Source organism: Notolepis coatsorum (genome assembly GCF_963971535.1).
Source record: "Notolepis coatsorum genome assembly, chromosome: 7".
NCBI lineage: Eukaryota > Metazoa > Chordata > Actinopteri > Aulopiformes > Paralepididae > Notolepis > Notolepis coatsorum.
Genome location: NC_140171.1, coordinates 19,432,678 through 19,459,252, shown reverse-complemented (window position 1 = coordinate 19,459,252; position 26,575 = coordinate 19,432,678). Strand labels below are relative to the sequence as shown.

General features: G+C 44.5%; 1 pseudogene across 1 annotated transcript; it reads right to left on the bottom strand.

Moving 5' to 3' along the window:
• Positions 1-929: 929 nt before the first annotated feature.
• LOC311231578 (alpha-2-antiplasmin-like) lies at positions 930-24,214 on the bottom strand (annotated as a pseudogene). The gene is made up of 3 exons: positions 24,211-24,214; positions 23,275-23,492; positions 930-1,177 (listed from the first exon to the last, which is right to left on the bottom strand). The product of its transcript is annotated as an alpha-2-antiplasmin-like (transcript).
• Positions 24,215-26,575: the final 2,361 nt, after the last annotated feature.

Below are 26,575 nucleotides of genomic sequence, written 5' to 3'. Positions count from 1 at the left end.
ACGCTTTGACACCACATAGGAATCAAGACCTGTTGCTTTTTCTGTTACCTACAATATTTTTTAATACTTTGAACGTGTGATCATATCACTTTATATATCAGAATTGGAAAATAACAGTATAGTTTTCTGAATAAGCATGAAGTCATCATTCTTTCTCCTCATCTCTCTAGCTCTCCCTCTCCATCTCTCTTCTCACCTCATATATTCTTTCTCTCTCCCATGTCTCTCTCTCCTCCATCTCTCTTCCAACCCCCTTTCTTTCCCCCCCTCCCTCATGGCTTGCTCATAATATTCACTCTCTCTCCCTCCCTCTCATGGTTCTCATATTCTCTCTCTCTCCCTCCTTCTCTCTCTCATGGTTCTCATTAGGGATGTTCGATATTGGCTTTTTTACCGATACCGATATACCGATATTGTCCAACTCTTAATTTCCGATACCGATATCAACCGATACCGATATGCAGGGTAATCAACATTACATATCTCTTGTCGTGGAATTAACACAACATTATGCATACTTTTGACAATACATAAAAAAGAATTAGTTCTTACTTGCTTGCCTGGGTAAATAAAGGTTCAATAAATGTACAAAAATATATATATATATATATAATAATTTGAAAACCGATACCGATCATTTCCGATATCACATTTTAATGCCAATATCGGTAGGCCGATAATATCGGACATCGCTAGTTCTCATATATTCTCTTTCTCCCTCCCACCTCTATCTCCCACCTCTCTCTCTCTCCCTCCCACCTCTCTCTCCCATCTCCCACCTCTCTCTCTCCCTCCCACCTCTCTCTCTCCCTCCCACCTCTCTCTCCCATCTCCCACCTCTTTCTCTCCCTCCCACATCTCTCTCTCCCTCCCACATCTCTCTCTCCCATCTCCCACATCTCTCCCTCCCACCTCTCTCTCCGTCCCTCTCATGGCTCTAACACTCTGCCGATGGAGAGCGGCACGTTGGCCTGTTCACTCCAGAGCAGCAGGATGAAAGGCCGCAGGGCAGAGAAGGTGGAGTAGGAGCGAGAGAAGGAGAGAGAGGTGGCAGCGCCGGCCTCCACCCCCTCCTCGGTCAGCGCCAGGAAGGCCCCGTGACGGCCGTCACTCAGAAGCACCTTATCATCAGGGTAGAGGCCACACAGGTTGGCACCTTCGAAGAGTGATGACAACCCTGGGGGAGGGAGAGATGGGATGATGATGAAGGAAAGGATATGGATGGATAGACAGACAGACAGACAGACAGACAGACAGACAGACAGACAGACAGACAAACAGACAGACAGACAGACAGACAGACAGACAGACAGACAGACAGACAGACAGACAGACAGACAGACAGACAGACAGACAGACAGACAGACAGACAGACAGGCAGGCAGGCAGACCCACTGAGGAGCAGCCCTCTTCATCTGACGCATGCAGCGTCCGTCATCCTCTCCTCCACCTGGAGCATTTCGTTGGGTTTGTGGATGCGAGGAAGCAGGATGTAGAGAGACTGCTGTTTCCTGAGAGAGAGAACTTCCCCACCTGGTGAAACCAAATGGAAAATGTGTGTGTCTATGCCTGTACCAGTATGTGTTTGAATACACACACACACACACACACACACACACACACACACACACACACACACACACACACACACACACACACACACACACACACACACACACACACACACACACACACACACACACACACACACACACACACACACACATCGTTACTACCTGTAAATTATGTTTTGTAGACTAGATTGGATGCTTGTGCATATGCGTGTGTGTCTGTGTGCACGTGTGTGTGTGATAAAGGTAGAGTCTGCACATGCTGTGCTGTTCCCTATAGGTACGTTATTTATTAGATTCAAGAGGTTTATTTTTCACATACATACCAGGGCAAGGGCATACAGTGAAATGCGGGTGGCCATGCTGCTTTGATTGTGCAATAATACTAAATAATAAAATAGACATAATAAACAGGTAATAAAATAGGCATGATAAAATAGACATGCTAAAGTCCTGAGATAGTGTAATACAATGTTAGCTACGGATTAAGGCACTGGGTCCTATCATGTACTGTACACTACTATTGTGACAACCCCCACTCTACCTGCAAATGGGGAGTCAGAGAGCATAAGATAAGATAAGATATTCCTTTATTGATCCCCTTGGGAAAATTCAGGCATCATAGCAGCATGGGGGGGAGGGGGGGGGGGGGGCAGGTAGTAAAACAACAACACAGTGTACAGGTAGTAAAAACAACACAGGCAGTGTAAACAATTTGGTCAATATGGTCAATATAATTTACTATCTGACTAGCTGAAGAAATATTCACATTATTCACAGTGTCACATAAGGTGCAGTATGCATAAGGTAGTGTTATAATGTACTATATGAGTATACATTATTCACAGTATCACGGTATCCACTGAAATATACATTATTCACAGTATCACAGTATCCACATAAGGTGCAGTAAGCCTAAGGTAGTGTAGGTTGTCCTCCTTGGGTTCCTATAAGTCCCAGGTAAATGGTAGAGTGGGTAGGTCGTTAACCCAATTACCCTCACCTGTGCAGTGCAGAGAGCTGCCTGCACACTCACAGTATATGTTTCCCCCCCTCTGTCTGCTTTCCCCATCTACCAGGACAGGTTGTATCAGCCACCAAGCAAACCAACTTTGGATCCTTTGTCAATTATGTTATACACTTGTTTGTTTATCCAATTATTGTTTGTTTAGATAGATTTAAATAAATTATTTTGTTAACTTGGCATCACGTGTGGACTCCCTATTTGTCAGAAACCTCCTGTTTGTGACATAATACAATATACAGTTTTTTACTCTATATCCTTATGCTATACTTGCTATTTCTAAACTATACTATACAAGAACCACATTAGTTTTTTTCCTTAAAGTGACCTTTATTTTCCTCTTTCCTTTAAAGTGTCCTTTCCATTTAGTTTAAAGTGACCGTTTGTGTGTGAGCGAATGCAGCATATGTGTGTGCTCATGTGTGTGGAGAGTTCAGTGTTCAATGTTCTGATGGCCTGGGGGAAGAAGCTGAGCCTTAGTGGTGCCATGTATGAATAAATCTGAAGTATTATCTGTAACTGATAACCTGCCCAGGCTTCAATACAAAGTAGACCTTATTGGGAGCACTGTGTGTGTGTCTGTTTCTTCCATTTACTAATCTAACCCCTGGGTAAATATTGTGACTGCATAATTATTTAACCCTTACACCCCATTCACAGAATAGCATTTGAAGGGTCTATACAGGTGGTCAAGGAAGGGTACTTGTAACTGAGGGGTACAATTCCCTGACTGTATTGTTAGATATGGTATTTAATACCACTACCTCTTGTACTTTAACTTCTGGCCATCCAGTACATGATATAAGTATGATGAACACTTTCCCACCTGATGAAACGAATCCACACAAATGTACAAATCGAAGGTTTAATATAGCAAAAGGTATATACAACGTTCACTTGTTTACACTTATGATTTGAAATATGCACTTGTATGGCAAATGAGTATTCGTAGGTAAATCAACATTGAATGTCCAATCTCTGGTTACGCAGGGAGTAAGTATACAACCTGGATATTTAGGAACGATAGCGATGGTACTTAAATGATTATAGCTGGATACACTAAGGGGTGGGGGGGGGGTCCCGCTGGTTGTAAGACAGTAGGAAGGGGGGGTTAGAGAAGCCGCTGGCGGTATCCCATCTGGCCGACAGTTTCTTGGGAGAATTCAAAGTCTTGAACACGGTGCCCACAGAACCTCGGTCCGCAGACGAATACAGCTGGACCTTCTGGTGGACGGTAGCTGCCGGTCCACAACGGAGAGACGTGAGGCGACCTCACTGGTGTAGAGCGCCGTCTCACCTGGAGTCCTCTCCGGGGGGGTAGTTCCAACACTCCGCAGTGTTGGCCGTTATCCATAGAATAATCAAAGCACCCAAAGCATAATCCAAGCCGTGGAAGGCTTGCCGTCGTCCGGGTAGAGTAATCCAATATACAGGTCCAGTCGCCCTGGCCCGGAGCTCCTCGGATGCAAGCACCACTAGGGGTCTGCCCAGCCTGGTTAAGCGTCCAGATAGCGTCAGGAACGATGGGGGTACTGATAACTTTACAACTCTAACTGAACGATGCACCATACATAAATAGACTATTATTAGCTTAATAGAATACGTCCAACTCGACGGTATAGTGCCAAACTATGACTATTCAACTATTAATCCGCACGATATCTCAATGCCTATTCTGAGGCCAAGTAGGCCTTACTACACCACACGTGCGTCGTGGGTGAGGCTTCGCGTCTGTCACTCTGTTGGAGGGTAAAGAACTGGACTAAAAGGAAGTTCTACTTTACTTGCGCCATATATATATGCGCTATGAACAAATAGTACCATTCGTATTTCGCCAGACATATTCCTGCGCGGAACCGGGGCTTGCCACGACATGTTGGGCGGCACGATTGAACTTGAACCTAGGGGTATGGCAACCTGGCGCCAGGTTCTCGTCCAATGGTAGAATGAAACTATTATGGGCTGTTTAGTAGACTAAAGGGATATTCAGTGCATATTGTACAAGGAATATACAGGGGATATCAAACGATATACAAACACTATTTAAATATATATATACGGTTTAATCTGATCCTTCACAACAGCCGCCCCCTAATTAGTCCCACCTAATTAGCTAAGCAGAGACAGATTAACCGCACTGTCTACCACTCAAGGTCCGCTGTAAGGGTCAGTCAACTCACAAAGTCATGGGGTCATGGTCATCATCGATAGTATCTGGGAGTCGGGGCAGTTCTATGAGCCTCGCCACGGGTCGTGTGTAAGTGCGCCCTTGGACGAGTACTTCAGCTGCTCGGACCTTGCCATCGGCACCGGTGATCACTTTGCTTACGCGGCCAGCCGGCCACATAGCTCTGGGTAGTGACTGGTCAATAATCATGACGACTGTTCCTTCTGTCAAATTGTCTCTCTCTTTTACCCACTTCTGGCGGGTCTGTAGAGACGGTAGGTAGTGGAGTAGGAAGCTGCTCCAAAACTTGTCAGCTAGTACTTGACTGTACCTCCACATTCTTCGGCCGTTCGCTTCTTCAGGCCTGTACATTGTCTGGGGTAGCGCGGGGTCCAGCCGCCCCATTAAGAGTGTGTTGGGGGTGACTGGGTCGACATCTGCTACATCACTGGAGACGTAACCGAGGGGCTTTGAGTTCAATACTCCCTCGATCTCCGTGAGGACTCTCTCTGTTCCTGCGTGGTGTACATCCTCGTCGTATTTCTTTATGATCAGCTCTGTGACCTTGTGTCGGCTGTTCAAGACGATCGGGTACTTAATATCATCCGGTAGATCGGGGGCTCTCTGCAGGCGACCACCCACTCTGATGAGATTATGGGCGTCACTCTCTGGTGCCAGGTGGAGCAGTCTGCTGTCTGATAGGACGGGGTTTCCTCCCTGTAGACAGTCTAGCTCATCGGGGAACGAGTCTCTCTGGGCTCGTTGTAGTAGAAGAAGTTCTGCTTCTTCGTAGTCAGCTGCTGACATGTCAGTGGTGGACTGAATCTCTGGGTGGTGCCGCAGGAATGTTCTTTGCTGCGCACTCGCTAGGGTAATGCAGTCATCTATGTTGGGGTCTGTGGAGGCGACTGTGCTCAGTCCACAGAACATAGGTTTCTTGTTCTCAGCCTCCTCGTTACTTGCTTCCCGTGGGGTGGGCGTAGGCCACTCTCCTTCCGGGAGCTTGAGGAATTCTGGTCCGTCACTGTAGATGTTGCGACGGGTTAGGTCATCCAGAGGCATTCCCCGGGTGATGACGTCAGCTGGGTTGTGTTTGGTGTCCACATACCGCCAGCTCGCTGCTTCTGTTAGCTCTTGAATCTCGGTGACTCTGACTCCCACGAAGACTTTGTATCTGCATGAATCAGACTTGATCCATGTGAGTACTGTCGTGGAATCTGACCACAAGATTGTTCTGTGCACCGGAATGGTGAGTTCACGTTGGATTAACGTGGCTAGATGCGCTCCTGCTAGGGCTGCGCAGAGCTCTAGACGTGGGATAGATTGTTGCTTACGTGGGGCTATTCTTGAGCGGGCCAGGATGAAAGCAGTGTGTATCTTTCCTCCCTTCTCTTGGGCACGCAAGTAGGCCACCGATCCGTAGGCTACTTCGGAGGCGTCGCTGAAGACGTGTAGATCAATCTCGCATGTCTCTGGCCTCACTGTGGATGGGAAGTAGCTGCGGCGTATATTGACGCCTGGGAGTGAGCGGAGTTCCGTCTCCCACTCTCTCCATGTTGAGGCAAGGTGTGCGGGTATTGGGTCGTCCCAGCCCTGGTCCTTGTCCCATAGTGCTCGTACAATCATCTTTGCCCTGGTGGTGTAAGGTAGAATACATCCCAACGGGTCATATTGTCTGGCGAGTGTTCTGTACACACTCCGTCTGGTGGTCGGTATCGCCGTCGACCGTCCCTGCTCTGGAGCCAAGGGTTTGTGTCTATAGTGGAGCGAGTCTGTTTTGAAGCGCCAGACTAGTCCTAGTGTCATTTCTTGGGCTTCTCCTGGGATGGTCGCCATCCAGGTCTCGCTGCTGGCAGCCTTGTCCGCGGGGGAGAGGCTGCGCAATACGTGCGGGTCACTGCTGGCCCACTGCCTGAGATCAAAGCCGCCTTTGATCAGGGAGGCGCGTAACTTGATTAGGAGAGCCTCGGCTTCTTCTTGAGTCGAAACGCTTTGTAAACAGTTGTCCACGTAGAAACTGTTCTTCACACTGTGTTGGACCTCTTCATCTGCTGTTGGGTCCTCTGCGACGTGTTTCTGTAGTGCAAATGTAGCACAGCACGGGCTGCATGTGGTTCCGAAGGGGAGTACTTCCCACTGGTAGATGGCTGGGTTCTCATCTCCGATCCTCTCTCTCCATAGGAACCGCAGCAGGGGCTTGTCCTCCTCTACTAGTCTCACCTGCAAGAACATCCCTTTGATATCCCCGCTGATAGCCACCTTGTCCTGGCGGAAGCGCAGTAGCACGCCTAGTAGGGAGGGGCCGAGTGTGGGGCCGGGCAAGAGCTCTTTATTCAGATTTTGGGATCCGATCTGGTAGCTGCAGTTAAACACAATGCGATCCTTGCCGTTGTGATGGACCTTGTGATGCGGCACGTACCATGATTCGGTCGTCTGATCGGCCTCTTTTTTGTATTTTATTTTTTTATTCTTTTTTAAAACAAACATATAAACAAACATGACAACACACGATAAGATATACAAGCATTAATTGTCAGGGCACATCCAATGAGATCACATTTTGGTTAGTTGTTTTATATAAGATATACCCATAATACCTGTTATCTAAAAAAAAACCTACATACATATGCTCAGCTCGAAACCCCCCCTCCCGGACCCCACCTTGAGAAGTACCTCCACTATCCCTCGCACCTAACCAGACACTACCATTATAAGCTAGCTTTTATTCTCTCCACCACTTCTAACCACATTGACATTTTGGATTCATTGAGACCCAGAATTCTTGCTGTAGATATTTCATGGTAAATTACATCGAGATATGTAAGAAACCAAACTTTACGGCACATTTTTTCCGGTTGAAACCAGCGTGATGCGATCAGCTTTTTGGCTACTGTGATACCCGATAAAACCAATCTCTTTAGCTGTGGATTCACTGCAAACTCAAAAACATCATTCAACAGCAATACCGAGGGGTGTACAGGTATATTCCAAGATACGAGTTTTGATATATTTGTTGGGTCACATCTTTCCAGAATGCCTTAACTGGTGAGCAGTCCCAATACATGTGCATAAATGTCCCTTCGTCCCCATTTGTACATTGGGTGCATTTGGAATCTTGTTTGAGCCCCATTCGGCACAGTCTTATAGGAGTCAAGTATGTCCTGTGAATATAGTTAAGATTGATTTGTTGATGATCCGGGTTCCTTGATGTAAGTCGGACATTTGCCCAGGCTCCTTGCCAATCAAAGTCATTTTCCAGGTCTGGTATATCCCTCCTCCAGACAGAGTCAAGTTGGAGGGTTTCATACGAGGACGTTAGTAATTGATGATAAAATTCTGAAACAAAACCTCTCGATGTCTCTCTTGAGTAGAAGAATTTGTGGTATCTGTGGTGTTCAATTGGTCTGTCTAATGGAACACCGTGAGACTTCAAACATAGCTCTAACTGTTTGTGAAAAAGCCATGTGGACTTGGTGAGATTAAATTTTTTGCGTATTTCTTTATCACTACAAAAACCCTGTTTGTTAAAAATATCCCCTAATGAGTGTATGCCTTGCTTTTCCCATATAGGGAATCTTATAGGTCGTTTTCCAATTAAGAGAGCATTGTTATTGAATAAGGGAGTATGGTTGTGCCATTCTTGTGGGTTAGGATTTTTTTTTTGTGATTCACGCCATATCCGGATCGCATGAGTAATTATGGGGCCAAATTTTCGTTCACAGTGCTTGATTGGTAGTTTAGTGTGTGCTATGTCCTTCAGTCTATGTGGGGCTACTATGTTTTCTTCTATTTTCCTCCAAGATGCTAATGCTTGGGAGTCAAACCATGTTGTCAATGGACTTAATGAGTACGCCTTAAAATATAGGAAAAAATCTGGAAATGCCATGCCACCATCTGCTTTATTTCTCTGTGCGGTGGATCTTTTTATACGTGGTGGTTTGTTATTCCAAATAAATTTGTATGTGGAGGAGTGTAATCTTTTCCAGTAACCCTCTGGAGGGGGTAACGGTAGCATTGAACAGAAGAAGTTGATTTTAGGTAGTACATCCATCTTAACTATTGATATCCGTGCTTGTACTGTGTTCTTAAGTTTTGCCCATCTATCAAGGTCGTCTTTGATTTTGTTTTGGATTTTTGTGTAGTTGTGCTTCACCGTTTGTCTTATGGTAGGGAATATTTCCACTCCCAAGCATCTGAAATGTTTTACCATCGGTATCTGTCCTGGGAGGGTTGTATCTTTTTTTGCAGGGGTGTTAAGTGGAAGGAAAGCCGACTTCGGCCAATTTATCTTAAATCCCGATAAATCACCAAAGTCCTCAATCAACTTGAGCAGATGAGGCAATGTGGTGTTGGGGTTTTTCATGAACAATATTACATCGTCCGCATATAAACAAATTTTTTGTTGTGTGCCCTTGATTACGATAGGTTCTATGGATTGGGATTGTCTTATATATTGTGCTAACGGCTCTAATGATAGATTGAACAGACCGGGACTAAGAGGGCAACCTTGTCTGGCTGAGCGCGATACCGGAAAGATATCGGAGATGATTGTGCCTGTTATAATCATGGCCGATGGGTCTTTGTATAATACTTTAATCATATCGATGAATCCTTTTCCTAACCCCATCCTTTCTAGCACTGCCCACAGATACGACCATTCCAGCCTGTCAAAGGCCTTCATAGCATCCAGGGACAGTATCGCCTTAGGTATGGTATCCTCTTTGTCGGCATCAAGTACGTGCAGTATACGTCTTATGTTCTCAGTGATCAGGCGGCCTCCTATGAAGCCAGTTTGGTCCGGGTGAACTAAAGACGTCATATGCTTTTGTAATCTGATGGCTAATACCTTAGAGTACAGTTTGATATCTGTTCCGAGGAGGCTTACAGGTCTATAACTACCGCACTCGTTGGGGTCTTTGTCTTTTTTAAGGAGGACTGTTATGAGTGCAATATTGTCGGTTTTATGGAAGTTCCCCTCTTTGACTGAGTATAAGATCATATTTAGTAATAAGGGGCCAATTATGTCCCAACAAGAAAGGTACATTTCTGATGGGAAACCGTCTCTTCCTGGAGCCTTACCACTTTTCATTGCGGTTATGGCCATCTTGAGTTCCTCTAGTGTGATCGGTATTTCTAACTGTTTAGCGTCATCCTCTGAAAGTTTAGGGAGAATAATTTGATTAAGAAATGTGTCCATTTTGTTTTGATCGAAGGTCATTTCTGATTTATATAAATCGGAGTAGAATACTTTGAATGTATCGTTTATTTTTACCGGATCTGTTACAAGTACTTGTTGTGCTCTAATGGTAGTTATATCTGCAAATGTTGCATTAATTCTTAATCGCATGGCTAATAGGTGGCTGGGTTTGGAACCATGAGAGTACTGCTGTTGTCTTGTGCTGCGTATTTGTATTTCCGATTGTTGTCTGTATATGTCATTGATCTCTATTTTTAGTACGTTAACTTGATTTTCTAGTCGAGTTGAGTTGTTGTATTTCAGAGAATTAAATAACGTTGAGTAAAGCGTTTCCAGCTCATCCAGTTTTGTGTTTTGATTCTTGCGCATTTTGGAGGAAAAGCTATCCGTGAAGTCTTTGATCATTCCCTTTACCGACATCCATATTATTCTGGGGTCTTGCACCGAGTTTGCATTCTCCCGTTGGAATACTATAAGAGCTTCTTTGAGTTGTGTAATGAATTCCTTGTTGTTAAGCAGCAATGAGTTAAATCGCCATCTTGGGGCTCGGGAGGATAGTATACCAAATGTACCTTTAAGGAGTAAATAACAGTGATCTGATAGTGCGTTGGGTATCATTTCCACTTCATAATTATCAAATAGTTTCTGTGATGCAAAGACATAATCTATTCTGGATAGTGTCTTATGTCTCGCAGATCGACAAGAGTACTTTCGGGTCGTGGGGTTAAGTAACCGCCATAAGTCCTTTACACCTGTAATCTTTGACCAATCCTTTAATGCCTTCGATGAATTCTTTTGTTCGCTGGAAAAGGCGAGGTAAGATTTGTCTATCCTTGGGTTCCAGATGGCATTAAAATCCGCTCCTATTATAAATGAGTAATCGGGAATGTCTAACATTGCATTGGTTAGTGTAGTGAAGAAATCTTCTTCGTACAAATTTGGGGCGTATACCGCTATCAACGCTATTTTCCTGTTCTTATGTTCAATCTTAGCTATAGTTATCCGACCTTCTACATCAGACCATACTCCCTTTAGTACAATATTCAACTTACGTTTAACGACTATTGCTACACCCCGAGTTCTCGTACCAATAGAGGAGTGACTGATATTATGGTATATGTTGTCCGCTAATTTACCTATGTCTTTCCCTAGAATGTGTGTTTCGCTTAGCAGAGCAATGTCCACATGTTCTTTTTTCATCAGTGTGAGCACGCTTTTGCGTTTAAGTTGGTTATTTATTCCCCCGGTGTTCCATATCATTATATTCAAACTAGCCATAGTCTATACATGTTGCATTGTAATTTTTGGTAATGCTTCTAGAGTGCGAGGCAATACTAGATATACATCCCACTAGTGAGGTCCCGTTGAGAGCCGAGCTTAAAAACATACATATATACAAATAAAAATCCCCTACCCTTCCCTCCCACCGAGAGTCGTACAGGATTGTGTTCCATGAACACAACCTTTGCGTATGACTCTCTCCCTTGCACCACCGGATATCCCAGAATGATCCAATTATCCTTAACATTCCTATGTATACCATAGGATCTAACACTCTAAATTCTACCATAAGTAGAATGTCGACTGTGGCTTGGCCACTTACCCGTAAAAAATAAATAAATAAAAATTTAAATGAGATAAACTAAAAATAAAGACCAAAAATAAGCTTCAATTGTCATGCCTTAATCACTTACATTTTATATGAACTTGTAATTTATAGTAATTTATAGTAACCCATGAATAATATGAAGGTATTGAACTGAAGAGAGAGCCTCAATAAATCAGAGAGAGCGGATGAAAAAGAAAGAAAAAAAAAACAAGTAAAAGGAAGAGAACATTAACTTAGATCTTAAAAGAGCATTGCTATGCTTAAACATCTAAAGTATTAATTGGAGAAGTAGTGAAATTATTTCCCATTAATAAAAAAACAATTTTTAAATACGTATATGCAGCATTTCCCCCGACCGGGGTGGGCGATGATCGTTGTGTAGAGTGATCTTTCAGCCGGCCGGCTATGATGGCTCTGTGGTTTTGCATCTAGATAGCTGTTGATTATTCCCCCGAGGGGCTTCTGGTAGAATGAATGACCACGTATTGCTGATATTCCAGAATGTTCCATATATCAAAGAATGCTTCGATGTTCTAGATTATTCCAATATGTCATTTTTACATTGTCTGAATGTTCCAGTATGTTCTGGAGTGTTCCAATCTTAAATCCAATATGTCCGCAATAATATACACGTCGGGGAAAGTATTCAAAAACTCTGAGCACGTAGGTCTCTCTGTCCCAAATCCTTGATTATTAAAGGTTGTACTATATGGTGACCTTGCATAACTGAGATTTAAAAGGCCATTTATACATTAATCTGCTCCTGTTCAGACAGGAATTTGGCTGCCTCTTCAGGCGATTTGAGGAGAACTTTTGCTCCTTGTTTGTCGACGGCGCGAAGTATTGCAGGGTATATTAGTAGGGGTCTGTATTTCCCCAGGTATAGTTGAGACATCACCGTCTTGAACTTGGCACGCAGTTCCACTACCTCACGACAATGATCTTCAAAGCAGTGTATTGGTACCTCCATGTGTTTCAGATTGCCTTTCATCCTGCGAATTCCACGCATAATCATTTCTTTTATTCTGACTTGGCGCAGTACAACTAATATCACTCTGGGCTTAGCGTTGCTGTCACTGGAGCGGGGTCCCAATCTGAAGCTCTCATCCACCTCCGGTATTTTAGGAAGGATTCCTGTTCCCAAGATTTTCTGTAATTCTGTGGCAAACTCTTCAGGGTTTTCACATCTCACTGATTCGTCCAGACCGACAATGCGAATATTCAGCCTGCGTTTTTGATATTCCATCTCGAATATTTTGGCTTTCTGTTCTTTATTGATTCGCGTGAGCTCCTCCGTTATTTCGCTGAGCTCCGTCTTGATTTCATTGTAGTTCCCCTTCATCTCGGCAGTTAGGTTAACTGTGTTAGCCTCTACTTCCTTGTAGATGTGAGTGAATTTGATTTCGTGGGCTTCCACTACTTTCTCCAGAGCCTCGGTGCGTTTATTCTGTGCTTCGGCGTCCGCTCTCAGCGCATCAATTTTGCCTTCAATAGATTCTTTAATAGCATCTACTTTTTGAGTTATTATCTTCTGTGATTCTGTGATCATTTCCTCCATTCCCTCCATTCTCTTCTCCATTGTCTTCCCCATTTCTTCCATTTTCCGGATGATATGTTCGGTATCTGCGGAGGTCTTTGATGGGGTTGAACTTGAAGCGGCCTCTGTCGAGTCAATACTTTCTGCTGTCCGCTGTACGTATCCTGGGTCACGTAGCGGGATCTCTTCGACTAGTTTTTGGTCTTTCCCTGGGTTTTTCCTTGATGGCATCTCGATTCTTTTGGTCAATATAGTTAGTTGATAGTCTCAGTTGATATATGCGTCAAGTTTTAAACGCATTAATGGTATATAATTATGATTTTAAAACGAAAAAAAAAATAACGGGTGAGCAGCTGTGTCACATGCGACCTACTCCATTCTACAGCTAAACCGGAAGCCCTGATCGGCCTCTTTAATGTCAATCTTTGTTACGTGTCCCGCTGTGATTAGCTTCTCAATCTCAGCGCGGTACACACTTTCTTGAGCGGGGTCTTTGGCTAGGCGCCGCTCCGTGTTCAATAGATATCGCTCCGTGGCGTCTTTCTTTGCGTGAAAGGTGGGCATTCCCTCTCGCCTCAGGAGTGGAGTTGCGTATCTCATCACTCCGCCGACTGTGACTCTCTTTGTCCCCTGCTCGAGTAGGTTGATGGCGTAAATGTCTTCTTTAGAACGAATATCTTTCTTTTCGTTCTTAAAGGGCATTGTCTCTAGTGTCCATAGCCTCTCGACATGCTGCAGGAGAGTGGTGTCTTCTTCTGTCGTTCTGGAGTGGAGGCAGCTAGTGGCTGCTGTTCGGTTGAGAGATTTAGCGAGGGGGCCTTGTAGGGTCCACCCTAGGCGGGTCTCGACTGCTGCAGGACAGCCTCGGGGTCCTGTATGGACCCGGTCAATCGGGACTATGAGTTCTGCATGGTCGGAGCCTATCAGCAGGGTCGGGGTAGCGCCGTCTATGAGCGGGATAGGTAATTGGCGCAGGTGCACATATTTATCCATCAACTTGGCGACAGGGTAGGTGTACTGCGATAGTCCTATTTCTTGGCTGGTGAAGGCATTTGTAATCTTGTACCGTCGCTCTGGCTGCCCGTTTGCTGCGATAGTGAAGGAGACATTCTCGCCCTTTATCGTCTTTAAATCTCTTCTTATTGTCCGAATCGTCATTTCGTTCTTGCTCCCCCGCAGTCCCAGCTGGGCCGCAGCGGACGCGAGCAGAAGGGTCTTCTCTGACCCGTCATCAAGGACGGCGTAAGTGTCCATGACTTTATCTTGGTAGCTCAATGTCACACGGACTACCTTTAAGAGCACTTGGGCGCCGCTGCTGCTGGCGGGGTCAATGTACATGACACTTGCCTTGGTGCCGCGCGATGGTGCAGGTGGAGGCTGTCTTCTGTTACTGTCGTGTAGTATATCTAGATGGGCTCCATCGCACCGACTGCACCTTTTCTTTAGGCGGCATTCGGCTGCCATGTGTGGCCGCGCACATCGGTAACAGCGCCTGTTGGACTTTATCCATTGACTCACTTCTTCTGCATTCATCTTTGTGACTAGGTCACATTGTGACAGCCAGTGTTCTTTCTCACAGTAGGGACACGCTATCTTCCACTTCTCTTTTCTCGAGGGGGTGCTGTGACTCTTACTGCTCGGTACTGACTCTGATTGGTGCATGACAGTCACCGATCTTCTTCCATCATTTATTCTCCTGGGTCCCTCTCTGGAGCTTGGCGTGCTCCGCTCGAATGTATCCAGTCGTAAGCTGCTGACTTCTCTCGCCAGGAAGTCGGCTAGATCAAGGAGGGATGGCTCGGGGCCGTTGGGATCCCGGTAGTCTCTCTGCCGCCTAAAACGCTCCTGTCTTGCGGGTGGCAGCTTCTCCAAAATCCTCTCGACGTTAGAGTTGGCGTATAGCTCATGCATGCCATTTTCCCGTTGCGCTCCCAGCATCCCTACCAGGGACTGCACTTTGATTGACAGGTCGTCTAATGAGCGATTGTCTGTAGCTGGGGGTAGGCGATCAATATGCCTTATCTCTTGGATTACGTAATCCCATATACGTCCATATCTCTGGTCCAGCGCCGCTAGGGCCGCTGTGTATGGTGTCGAAGAGGTGGCATAGGCTAGCGCTATATTGTGCGCTCGCGGTACTTTCAGGTGCTTCAGTAATATTGCATACTTGTGGCGTTCATCAGCGACATCCACCATCATTGTCTCTAAGCACATCCGGAGCTCCGTGTACTGTGCTCGACTCTCATAGGCGAAGTCTGGAAATGACGGCGTGGCAATGTATGACGCCGTGGATGGCTGATACATCGGCGAGCGTTGGGGGAGAGACCTCCTGGGCGAGTCCCCTCTTGCGCCTCGCTGTGGGCTGGTACTGACAGGGTACCATGGCCCGCTGGTCCAGGTGCTATTCCTCGGGGCTGGTCGTGCGTCGTGCTCACCTGCGAATAGAGTCGGGGGTCTGTAGCGCAGCGCCGCGGGGGTATAGCCTGGACTGTACTGGACCTCCTGGTCCGGTGGAGTACTGTGCTGTCGTCGGGCTTGGTTCTCCTCCTCTCCCTCTTCTTCCTCTATCAGATCTTCCAGATCCTGTAATCGTTTATTTAGCTTCTCCGCAGTGTATGCCGCTCCTTCCTTGTAGCTGGGTCTCGCTTGGACCGGTCTGGGAAGGGGGTCTGCGGGGGGTCTAGGCTCGGTCTGTTGGTCAAGTTCAGGGTCGCTTGCTCGTTGAGGAGACGCTGCCCTTGACTGTTGTCTCGACGAGTTCCTTGAACCCCTGGCGGAGGGAGAGGGTGTTGCCTTGCGGATCAGCTGCTCCATTAGCTGCGCTTGTAACTTGTCGCGCTCGACTTCGCGCTTGGTGAGATCTGCTTCTCTTTGGGCACCGGCAGCGGCGCGCTGGGCGTCGGCCCGGTCTCTTGCCATATTCTCTTCCGTCTGAAGGCGTCTCATCTCCAGGCGCGTGTGCTCTTCTTCGCTCCGTTGCTGTGCCTGGAGACGGTCGCGTTCACCCTGAAGTCGATCGCGTTCGGTAGAGGCTGTCAGGCTGACGAGGAACGCCTGTTGTAGCATCCTCTCCGCTTCGCTGGGGGAAGGCGGTTGTGGAGGTGAGCCGCTCCTGCGTGAGCCGCTCCTGGGGGTACTCGTTGGGGAGTCCTGGAGCTCTATTTCCTCGGCGCTCTCCTCCTCTTCTTCCGTGCAGAGTTCTCTCTCTGTAGGGTTGTCTTCCTCCCGGTGCTGGTCGGGGACTACTTCTTGGGTAGTGGCGGGGGGTAAAGGCATGTCCGCTCCCTCCTGGTCCCCACCGTGAGCTTGGTCAGTTACATTAGGACCTACTAGGGCCTCTGTGGTCGGGGAAACCTGGTCGTTAAGGTCAGACATAATTTTACTTTCTACTTTTACCGCGTTTACCGTTTGTCGAAGGCTAGGTAGTTGACTGACAGTGTAAGCCTCTAAGTACTGAGGTGTCTGTCGTCTGCGCCGCGGGCGTTCTAGGTTAGGAGGACCGTTTCGTGGAGTGTTCATCATAGGCCATTTCAATATTAATAACACTATATTAATATTACACTAGTTACCCTCCGGCTCGAAGGACCAATTGTAACTGAGGGGTACAATTCCCTGACTGTATTGTTAGATATGGTATTTAATACCACTACCTCTTGTACTTTAACTTCTGGCCATCCAGTACATGATATAAGTATGATGAACACTTTCCCACCTGATGAAACGAATCCACACAAATGTACAAATCGAAGGTTTAATATAGCAAAAGGTATATACAACGTTCACTTGTTTACACTTATGATTTGAAATATGCACTTGTATGGCAAATGAGTATTCGTAGGTAAATCAACATTGAATGTCCAATCTCGGGTTTACGCAGGGAGTAAGTATACAACCTGGATATTTAGGAACGATAGCGATGGTACTTAAATGATTATAGCTGGATACACTAAGGGGGGGGGGGGTCCCGCTGGTTGTAAGACAGTAGGAAGGGGGGGTTAGAGAAGCCGCTGGCGGTATCCCATCTGGCCGACAGTTTCTTGGGAGAATTCAAAGTCTTGAACACGGTGCCCACAGAACCTCGGTCCGCAGACGAATACAGCTGGACCTTCTGGTGGACGGTAGCTGCCGGTCCACAACGGAGAGACGTGAGGCGACCTCACTGGTGTAGAGCGCCGTCTCACCTTGAGTCCTCTCCGGGGGGGTAGTTCCAACACTCCGCAGTGTTGGCCGTTATCCATGGAATAATCAAAGCACCCAAAGCATAATCCAAGCCGTGGAAGGCTCGCCGTCGTCCGGGTAGAGTAATCCAATATACAGGTCCAGTCGCCCTGGCCCGGAGCTCCTCGGATGCAAGCACCACTAGGGGTCTGCCCAGCCTGGTTAAGCGTCCAGATAGCGTCAGGAACGATGGGGGTACTGATAACTTTACAACTCTAACCGAACGATGCACCATACATAAATAGACTATTATTAGCTTAATAGAATACGTCCAACTCGACGGTATAGTGCCAAACTATGACTATTCAACTATTAATCCGCACGATATCTCAATGCCTATTCTGAGGCCAAGTAGGCCTTACTACACCACACGTGCGTCGTGGGTGAGGCTTCGCGTCTGTCACTCTGTTGGAGGGTAAAGAACTGGACTAAAAGGAAGTTCTACTTTACTTGCGCCATATATATATGCGCTATGAACAAATAGTACCATTCGTATTTCGCCAGACATATTCCTGCGCGGAACCGGGGCTTGCCACGACATGTTGGGCGGCACGATTGAACTTGAACCTAGGGGTATGGCAACCTGGCGCCAGGTTCTCGTCCAATGGTAGAATGAAACTATTATGGGCTGTTTAGTAGACTAAAGGGATATTCAGTGCATATTGTACAAGGAATATACAGGGGATATCAAACGATATACAAACACTATTTAAATATATATATACGGTTTAATCTGATCCTTCACAACAGTACGGCTTAAAGGGAAGCCCAATAATACTATTGAACTGACAGTCACTGGGTGTGGGAGGGCTGTTGGAGGTACTGGGGGAAGTGAGAGTGTGTGGGGAGCTACTGCTGACCGCCTTGGAAGGCGAGGGAGCCCAGAGTACCAGCCCCCAGGTTAGTAAATACTGGGCCCCATCCACTCCTGCTGCAAGCCCTCCAGAACGACGTTCCAGGCCAAAGACGGGGGTACATATAGGTCCAATTCTATAGTATCCTACTACCCAGTGTCTGTGTACTACTACTCCCACAAGCAGGGATAATCCACCCTTCTACATATGGATGCAAGCATGCAAAATGAAGCAAAATAAGAAACTAAATATGTTTTTTGACGTTTTCTTGTCACTAGTTTAAAAGAAGACATGTAAAGGGGCAACATTATACAAAAATCTCAAAATTGCCCCAAAATCAGGAACATTTTATTTTAGGTGGGTGGTCTCCCCTTAAATACCGAAGATTTGTTGAAAAAAGTTAAATCATTTAATTTCATGGGCATCTGTGCGTGTCTTCTTTATTCATCATTAGAGCTGCATTTTCTTTCAAACAAATTTGGTCGCGGATGTCTGTAATTTGGTGCCACCTTTAGCTCTCCTGGGCAGAGGTGTTTAGCAATTAGCAGGCTGCGACTTACAGATCAGACACAGCTCTACGTAGGAGGAGTGTGTCAGTCGAGGAAGAGCGTCTTTAGTCGAGGATAGCGTTGATTGCATCCACACAGCATCCGGTAAGTGCTATTCACACATTGCAAATAAATAATAAAAGCAAATCAAATAAATAATAATAATAATAAGTACTTATAATTATTCATTTTATTATAATAAAAATAACAATACATGGGTTGTAGTAGATCTGTGATGCCATTGGCGGTGAATCGGGCAGGCTTTCCTTCATCTGGGAGTGAAAACAGTGGAAGTCATGAGTCACGCACCTGGAGGACAGGAGACATGGGACAACATGTACAGTACACAACACGTACACAACACGTACGTGTCACACACACGACACGCACACGACACATGGTCACATGTCACTGTAGTTCATCCATTGGCAAAATAAGTCACTGACATTTCCTGGAGGGAGTTTCTCGCTCTCTCTCACCTCTCTCTCCCATTTCGCTCCCTCCTTCTTTCCCTCCCTCTCATGGCTGATTGATTGATTGATTGAAAACTTTATTAACAGATTGCAGAATGGGTACAGTACAGCTCAATACATACAATTGTTAAAGGGATGCAGACCAGAGAAAGACTTTCGTCTTGTTTACATCAGGGTCCCCCATTTTCAATTCATCGTAACATATACGACATACATGACATACAGATAGACAGTACTGCTACATCTATACATTTATGACATACCAGATTTGCAAATACAGTACTGTTTGTGATACGAAAAGAGTCCAGAAAAAAGAGTATATACATTTGACGTAGAAACTGTACATTGGAGGAGGTTGGGTAGGTGAGGGGGGGGGTTGGGTAGGAGGGGTGGGTGGGGGACACTGTACAACTGTACAAGCAAAAATGTACATTGGAATATTGACAAGACCATACTTGGTAATTTACTGTACATTGGAGTGTTGTGTTAGGACATTTACAGGGGCCAGTTTCGAATTGCAGTCTCCCGTAGGTGTTTTTTTAGAGTGTTTTTGAAAGTGGGTAGTGATTTACATTCCTTTACAGCTCTCTCTATATACTCTCTCTCTCACTCTCTCTCTCTCTTCCCATCTCTCTCTTTCTATCTCTCCCACTGAATAAGCATGAAGTCGTCATGAAATGTATTTGAATCGTTCCTGCTTCCCTCTACATCTTGCTCTTCACTCTCTCTCTCTCTCTTTTATACTCTCTCTCCTCATCTCTCTCCCTCTCCCTCTCCATCTCTCTTCTCACCTCTCTCCCACCGCACTCTCTCTCTCTCTCCCTCCTTGTCCCACTCCTTTTTATGGCTCTCTCTCTTCATGCTCTCATATATCCCTCTCATATCAGGAGGGTCATCAAAGCGAAGCCAGCTATTCTCGGTCCTTGTTCCACAATGGTGGAATGAACTTCCCACCACAGTTAGGCCGAAACCCGATCAATCTTTCGCCGTCGACTAAAAACACACTTCTTCAATCAATATAAAAGATAAAAATAAAATAAAAACAGTAGTCTTATACTATCATGCACTCTTCCTACTATACAAATATGTCTTTACTACTAGTATGCACTCATCACTGCAGCACTCTTTGATGAACATTGTTACTCAGTTGTAAGAATTGCACCCTTCCTGCTGACTTGTAAGTCGCTTTGGATAAAAGCGTCAGCTAAATGACAAAATGTAAAATGTAAATGTAATGTCATATACTGTATTCTTCCTCTCCAATGTCTCTCCTTCTCTCTCTTCCCCCATCGCCCTCTCTCCCCCATCTATATCCCCCTCCAGCTCATGGCTCTCTCATATACTCTCTCATAATACACATGTAAGTATTTTTTCTCTGTACTGTACTTAAGTACAATTTCGAGCTACTTCAAAGGGCATATTGTACTTTTTACTCCACTACCTTTATCTAAACCCATCAGTTACTAGTTACTTTGAAGAAAAATATTTCACATATAAAACATGGCAAAAATGTATGAAGATTATATACTTTCACATTTGACTCAACTACACAAGAGGACGTATTCAGAGCAGCATAACTGGACCACATACACCTTTAACATAACCTTTCATCAGAGCAGCATAACTGGACCACATACCACTTTCACATAAGCTTTAATCAGAGCAGCATAACTGGACCATTTACATTTAGTCATTTAGCTGACGCTTTTATCCAAAGCGACTTACAAGTTCTGTACGACAAGTCATCAAGAAGGGCACAACTCTATCAGCTGAGTAACAATGTTCATCAAAGTGTTGAGTGCTACAGTGTAGGTTAGTATATTAGGACAAGTGCATGACAGTAAGGTTAGTTAGGGTTAGAATTATTATTTTTCTTTTTTCATTTCAGATAATGGTTGAAGAAGTGCGCTTTTGGTCGACGGCGAAAGATTGGACGGGTTTCGGCTGTCCTAACTGTGGTGGGCAGTTCGTTCCACCATTGTGGGGCAAGGACTGAGAATTTTTACATAATCTTTAATCAGAGCAGCATAACTGGACCACATACCACATAATCTTTAGAGGTCAATGGTTCGAGGGTTGAACGCTCCCAAAAATACACAAACATCATGTAGAATGCATACTTTTACTTTTGATATTTACATTCGATATAGAATACTTTTACCAGAATACCTTTACCAGAGTACTCATTTATCCGGGTATTTCTACTTTTACTTAAGTAAAGGAACTGTGTACTTCTTCCACCACTGCACTTTAAGTATCTGCTCTACATTCTACAGTGAGAGCAAACCTACTTTCTATTACATCCACTCCAATGATAAAAGTCACAAACACTTTCCACTCAACATCAATTACACCCCTCAGCGATAGCTACTGCTGAATCCATCTCCGGCAGTTCACCCAGCCCTCTGCTCAAGGTTGAACAACAGTGTATTTCTCCTCCTGTCATTCCTACTGGAATCACCATTAGATACCCTGTTTGTTGTCCAAGTCATACTGTTGCCGACCTTTAATTGCAATCCCCCTACATTTTCACAAATAACTCAAAATGGTCTGATGAAAATAAGAGATAACAACTGGTTTTAAGCAAATGTGTCCTCGAAATAAGTAAGATAATCTTTGAAACCAGTGAAGTAAGCAAATCTGGCCTGGTAAGATTTCTTGAAATAAGTAAAAATATCTAGGGTTCTCTCTCCTGATTGGATAAAGTGGGAAGGGATACCACAAAATGTATTTCCTGTTTACTGCAGAGCGGAAGGACTGGGAGACCCATGTTACTGACCAAACAGTGATGGCTGTCAGAATGTAGAGCTATTTAAAACATATCTTAACATAAATATATCACTTACAGCATGTTTAAGTAAAGGTTAAATGTATTTAACCCTTCTGCCTTGTTAGGTAACTGACAGAGTTGGCACATCAGTGCATGAAAAGATTGCATCACGTTCAAGGTCATAAAAAACTTAATTTGTAATATTTCGATCCAATTCTTTTTTTATGAATACCACTATGAACCTAACTGATATCCGAATTGTAACCCCTTATATTCCTGTTTGTGTTAGGGTTAGGGTTAGGGTTAGGGTTAGGACATATTTGTATAGTAGGACTGTTCCCCAACACTGAGCAAGTGTTGGGGTGGGCACAGGCACAGGGATGAGATTTTACCTTCTCCTAATCTTTCTCTCTGGGTAACCCTAACCCTAACAACCTAATGGCATGAAATAAACCACTGGGGTCGTTTTGTCCTCTAATATTGTTAATTTTTTTTTTTAGGTTTTCAAAATATAATCTTCTCAAATTTTGTAAATATATGGAAAATAAGCTAACTGACCCAATTTCATGACATAATCATCAACACAGCCACCGTTGTACACACACACACACACACACACACACACACACACACACACACACACACACACACACACACACACACACACACACACACACACACACACACACACACACACACACACACACACACACACACACACACACACACACACACACACACACACACACACACACACACACACACACACACACACACACACACACACACACACACACACACAAAGGCTAAATACAGGAAATAGTTGCTAAGGAGGAACAAGGGTTAAATGGCCATGTGACCTGACCAGTGATCATTAAGAAGAACTCCTCTTATTTGAAGCTTCACACAAAAGGGCCCAGGGTCATATTCAAAATACATATTCATGTTTGAAGAAGGGCTGTACACGGCTCAAAACATCATACATAAGTTGGGATAAAAAGGAGTTTGCGGACATTATTAAAATTCATGTCATGATCTTCTATTAGTTCGGCACTTGAGCTTGATTGGATGTGCGTGCCTTCTTTTTTGCACTGGGTCATATTACCATTTGAAATGGATGCAATGAGATACGTTAGTCATTAAAGTATAACCCTGTCCATTTTGCATTCCAGCCAGGCTTAACCAAACGCACAAAGAATCTCAATTAATAACTGCCCCGGGTCTGTTCATTTTCCATTTTTCTCATCAAACCGATCTGATTGGAGAAGAGGCAAATTAAATGAGTAATTTGTCTCTTTTTTCTTACCTAGCAACAGATGGGAGAGCACTCCACACTGATGCTGATTGGAGAGTAGAGCAGGTTCCTAGAGCGCTGTGATTGGCTGAGGTGGTAATACAGCTTCATGGAGAAGTCTGCCATGGATTCCTTGCCCTTAGGAGCCCACGAGCGGCTGGTCTGGTCACGGCATGGTTCCCACGCTGCAGTGAATCCTTGGCAGGAGTGTGAAGGAACGGTCGGAGCCACTGAAAGGTCAAATGAAGGCCACGGAAAAGGCCAAAGCATCAGAGCATTGAACTCCTTTGTATCAGAGCATGAACCCCCAAAATGGCTTTGGACCATGAGCTTTATATAATTTACAATAACTTAGTAATAATAATAATAATACACTTTATTTATATATCACCTTTCATACAAGAATTGCAGCCCAAAGTGCTTCACAGCAGTGATGTAGACACAAAATAGACATAAAGTTGGCACAATTATAGACGTGCACCAAATGAGCAGAGAATTGACATTAAAACCTCCCTGAAAAATGTATTTCTGTCATTAAAACTGTGTTAGTGCCATGTACATTTGAATGATTTTCTTAATTGTTTTTCTTAACATGTGTTCTTCATAGACATTCCCATTCGTATAGTGTTTATCATTATCGCTACCAATCCCATGCTACTAAATCCAAGTGAAGTACACTTCGTTCATTGATGGATAGGTGGATGGATGGATGGAATTAATTAATTAAAGCTTGTGGTTTCGGCATGTATTATTTAGTGATGGTGTCACAGGTTGACAGGAATATTGTTGTAATTTTCTCAGAGTGATTTATTTGCCTTCCAAAGACTGTGAATTGCCATGCGTTGCGGATCACTTGCCCTAGTGGAATTACCCTGTGTTGTTTCCATAGCTGTGTGCCGAGTGATTGGTTGAGCTGTGGGAGTTTGGATTGATTGTGGGAAGACCCACCCATGACTTTTTCCAAGTCTCTCACATGTGCGTGATGAGGTCATTGGGATACACCTGGGCTTTATAATGGCAGCCCAAAGTTAAGATGGCGGACTACAGGGTGGAAGCCGACGACACACAGAGACTGATTCCCTGCCTGGGCGGAGGTCTCACGACGGCAAATAGCCCATTCTTCATCTACAACATCGGATCCAGTATCCACCGTCTACCTTCATCTTCCATCTTCAAACCATCTAAACCGCTGCGGGTTCGGAGATCCACTAACTGGGGCCGACAGCGCATGATCACTCCCCAGTTAAGTGCCTTCCTGTTGACTCACATCATGTATACTGTATGGGTGGATACTGAACTCTGAACAGCAAGGCACTGATCAAGGTTTTTTCCTCCACCAGCTGGATCGCCTCTGTGGGACTAACCAGACGTGGCCTGGGACCAATGGAGGATTCAACCAATTTGCACACAGAGATTTTTTGTCAACAGACCTGAGTTGTTTTGACAGTGTTGGCTGAGCTGTTTCGCCCAGGGCAGCAGCACTTATTTTTAATCCCCATGCTTGTATCTCTCCCATTCCCTACTCCCTGTTTGTTGGATTTTAACGTAGGTATGTTTTTGGGATAGGTATAGTATATTTCCTCAGTGTACTTCGCCATATCCTTGTGTCTGCTCACACCATGTTGGTACTTTCTACCCCGTCAGTACTCTCTACCCCATTAAGGTGAGACAGTATTATATTATTATATTATATATAATATTACAAAAAAAATACATATTTTAATATCACTATGAAACTTTCCCAGTGTGTTATGTACGTATGTAAGAAAAAATGTATTGCAAGTTTTCAGAATTGTATGTGTATATATGCAAACGAGGCACATCCACATTAAATATGCATACATTTGCATTTATCGCCAAGTCTCGCATCACCAACATGGATAATGCCAGTTTCAAAAACGTGCTTTCATTTTGTGGATACATTCAAAAAGAAACTTTTCACAGAAGGGATTGTGGCTATGTCCTCTTATCAGCCCACACATCAGGAAATACTGTCTACTGTCATGACAAATATATATAAATATAAAATGTACTATAAACCCGGCTATGAATGATATATCAACAAACCCTTTTGTAATCAGAAGCGGGATATGGATAGGAAGAAATGTGGAAAGTTTGGTGTGTGTAGGTACTAGGGAAATAGAGTTCCAAGACTTTGTGTGTAAGTAAAATGCATAAAAACTAGTTTTTGAGAAAACAACCTCAAAGTTCTGTATTGTAATTGTGATCTATGGACACAATCGGACAAGATTAAGTAAAATAAACAACTAAATGTGTGTTATTGACGTTTTATTGTCACTACTTTCATAGAAGACATGTTTAGGAAGCTACGTAGCGGCCCGTCTGATCACTCTCAAACTAAAGACGCACTTCTTCAACCATTATCTGAAATGAAAAAAAAATATATATATATATACTATATATATATTCTAACCCTAACTAACCTTACTGTCATGCACTTGTCCTAATATACTAACCTACACTGTAGGGGTGTAAAGGTACACGTATCCGTACCGAACCGTTTCAGTGTGTACCGTACCGAACAGCTGTGTACCAAACTGATACAACGGTATGTTAACCACTAACAATCTAATATTTTACAAGTCGATTATTAATTTCAATATAGAATATTCATTGACAGACCTACAATTAGTTACTGCACACTACATCACCCCTGAGTGGAACATGGAAAGCCAAACTTTCCCCCACTGTACCGAAAATCTGTACCGAGCCGTGACTTCAAAACCGAGGTACGTACGGTACGGTACCGTGGTTTTTGTGTACCGTTACACCCCTACTACACTGTAGCACTCAACACTTTGATGAACATTGTTACTCAGCTGATAGAGTTGTACCCTTCCTGATGACTTGTCGTACAGAACTTGTAAGTCGCTTTGGATAAAAGCGTCAGCTAAATGACTAAATGTAAATGTAAATGTAAATGTACATACAACAAAATCTCAATATCGTCAAAAAGAAAAAAGCAAAAAGGCGATTTTGGGGGTTCTGTTTCAAGCAGAGTGTCTTTTTGCATGCCATTGTGTAAATCATGGGCATTGAGAAGTCTTTATTTGTCATGCATTTTTTTAACACACACACATGCGATGGGTGACCCACAGGAACACACACACACATGCGATGGGTGACCCACAGGAACACACACACACATGCACTGAGGCACTGATTAAATGTTCTCTGCACTTCCCATCCCGTCGTTCTTCCCCCCCAAGGGCAGCCAAGAGCAGACGGGCTGCAGCGTGCGCCGCGCCCGGGGACCAATCCAAGTGCTCCTGTCCATCTTCGTCAGGGACGC